Genomic DNA, 3,453 nt, shown 5'->3' with positions numbered 1-3,453 from the left:
TCAATCCAGTATTCTGTTCTCCAACGAATACCTATGATCGTGACTGTATCCAATACCTATGATCAACGTCATGATCATCAATCACACATCATACTAGTCTTATTATGTCGTCATTCCCATAACGACACAAGACTAGGGAGTTTAGTATCATTCATAATGATACATGGATTTCATAACAGATCTAGTATGCAAGAACATGCAATGAATCAAATACTCTCATAAAACCGTAGAAAGTATCAATACATCAAATGTATCTAAATAAAGCTCATAAACAGTACATCATAGAGCACTAAACCAACAGAAGGTATGTTCCACCTCATTTTCATAGAGAGTTGCAGAAGAAACACCGTTCTTTAGTGCAGGGGACAAAATCGGTTGAAGACTACTTCGAGGAATTTGAATATCTTCGAAACTGGTTGGAATTGGACGAAAACGAAGAAACGGTGATGGCACAATTCGTTGACAGACTGCAAGAACGAATTTCTCGCAAGGTCGAAAGTTTAGTGTATCATGATCTGCAGGAACTATTACATTTTGCTATACAAATTGAACAGCAAATCATCAAGAAGCAAAACCGAGTACACCGCTCCCGTATGGCTGCACCAACTCCATCAACATACCGAAATGAGGGCAAAGGAGTAACAACCACTGTGAGCAGGCCAAGTACACATGAAACTCAAGTTCGGGACAAAGGGAAGGCTGTAGCTACGTCCAAGGATGATGCAAAGGTAAGTAGATCCCACTTTACTAATTTTAGAACTCGAGAGATTGTTTGTTACAAATGCAGGGGACGTGGACACTACGCCAAGGACTGCCCAAACAATCGGGTCATGATTCTCACAGATGCGGGAGAGTATGAGTCAATGGACGAAGAAGAAGCTGAAATTGCAGATGAGGAGATCGAATACCCGGATAGTGGTGAGCTATTGGTTACGAGGCGAGTCTTGAGTACCATGGCTACTTCTGAAGAGACGGAACAACGAGAGACCATCTTCCACAGCCGATGCACCATAAGAAACAAGGTATGTGGTTTGATAATTGATAGTGGCTCTTGTACTAACGTTGCAAGTGCATACATGGTGAAAAAGTTAGAAATCGAAACGGAGAAGCATCCTCACCCTTACAAGCTACAGTGGCTTAACAATCAAGGAGAAATCAAGGTGAATGATCGGGTCAAAATTCCTTTCAGCATCGGTAGATACCAAGATGAGGTAATATGTGACATAGTCTCGATGCAAGCCGGTCATATTCTCCTTGGACGACCATGGCAGTTCGATCGAGAGGTAAAACATGGCGGTAGGACTAATCATTATTCTTTCGTATTTAACAAGCAAAAAATTTCTTTAGCCCCTCTAAGTCCTTATCAAGTGCATGAGATGCAAATGAAATTGTCAAAGGAAGGCGAGGACAACAAGAGAACAAACTTTTATGCCAAACCAAGTGTGGTAAGCAAGGCTTTAGTTGATGCAAGAACTGTACTACTAATGGTATTTAAGGATGTTGCGAGTACAGGTTTTGATGCACAAGAACTACCTCCGGAGATTACACGAATCTTGGAACGATTCCAAGATATCTTTCCAGAAGAGACACCTGCGGGGTTACCACCTATGTGGGGAATTGAGCATCAAATCGACTTAGTTCCAGGAGCACCCCTACCTAACCAACCTGCATATAGGATGAATCCCGAGGAAACAAAGGAACTACAGAAACAGGTACACGAACTCTTAGCTAAAGGTTATATACGTGAGAGTTTGAGTCCTTGTGCAGTTCTAGTCTTGCTCGTCCCAAAGAAGGATGGAACATGGAGGATGTGCGTAGATTGCCGAGCTATCAACAACATCACTGTCAAATACCGGCATCCTATACCACGCCTCGATGACATGTTGGACGAGCTTAGTGGAGCCACCATCTTCTCAAAGGTGGATTTGAAGAGCTGTTATCACCAAGTGCGCATGAAAGATGGAGATGAATGGAAGACCGCTTTCAAGACGAAACAAGGGCTGTACGAATGGCTTGTGATGCCCTTTGGCCTTACCAACGCCCCAAGCACGTTCATGAGGCTCATGAACCATGTCCTACGAGCTTTTATCGGTAAATTTGTTGTGGTTTATTTTGATGACATCCTAATTTATAGCAAATGTTTTATCGATCATGTGACACATCTTGAGCTGGTCATGGAGACTCTCCGACGAGAGAAACTTTATGCCAACCTCAAGAAGTGCACCTTCTGCACTAATGAAGTTGTTTTTCTAGGATTTGTTGTGAGTTCGCAGGGATTACGTGTCGATGAAGAAAAGATCAGGGCAATCCGAGAATGGCCAACTCCTACAACTGTCGGACATGTTAGAAGCTTCCATGGATTGGCTAGCTTCTACCGACGATTTGTTCGTGATTTTAGCAGCCTCGCAGCCCCTCTCACGTCGATCATCAAGAAAGATAAACCATTCGAGTGGGGAGATGTGCAAGAGAAGGCATTCAACACGCTAAAGGAACAGCTCACAAGCGCACCCGTCTTAGTCCTTCCCGACTTTGACAAGGTATTTGAAATTGAATGTGATGCATCCGGTGTGGATATTGGAGCTGTTTTGATGCAGGAAAAACGACCCGTGGCGTTCTTTAGCGAGAAGCGAAATGGAGCAACACTCAACTATCCAACTTATGACAAGGAGCTTTATTCCTTGGTGTGTGCACTGCAAACGTGGCAACATTACCTCTTGGCGAAAGAGTTCATCATACATACAGACCATGAAACGCTCAAGCACCTCAAGGGACAGACGACACTCAAGAAGCGACATGCGAGATGGATGGAGTATATTGAGACCTTCCCGTACGTAATTAAGTACAAGAAAGGTAAAGACAAGGTCGTTGCTGATGCCTTGTCAAGGAGGCATGCACTCATCTCAACCATGGAGGCTAGGATGCTCGGATTCGAGCACATCAAAGGGCTGTACCGGGAAGATCATGAACTTGGAGACATATATGAAGATTGCGAAAAAGGAGCACACAGAGCCTTTTACAAGGAGGGAGATTACTTATTTAGGGAACGACGGTTTTGCATTCCTCAATGTTCTATGAGGGAACTTATATTGCAGGAAGCTCACGGTGGTGCACTCATGGGTCATCTTGGGGTAGACAAAACGCTTGCTGTGGTGAAGGAGCACTTCTTTTGGCCACACCTCAAACGGGATGTTGAACGATTTTGTGCTCGATGCGTTAAATGTCGTCAAGAAAAATCTAAGACACACCCGCACGGTTTGTATCTTCCTCTCCCTATTCCATTTTGTCCTTGGACTGACTTATCTATGGACTTTGTTCTCGGGCTCCCTAGGATCCGAAACAAGGACTCTATTTTTGTTGTTGTGGATAGATTTTCGAAGATGGCTCACTTTATTCCGTGTGCAAAGGCCAATGATGCTTCCCACATTGCCGAGTTATTCTTCAAGGAGGTGATAC

The sequence above is a fragment of the Tarenaya hassleriana genome, unplaced genomic scaffold (assembly GCF_000463585.1).
Source record: "Tarenaya hassleriana unplaced genomic scaffold, ASM46358v1 Cleome84, whole genome shotgun sequence".
In the NCBI taxonomy this organism is placed as follows: Eukaryota; Viridiplantae; Streptophyta; class Magnoliopsida; order Brassicales; family Cleomaceae; genus Tarenaya; species Tarenaya hassleriana.
Note: the sequence above shows the minus strand (reverse complement) of the source record.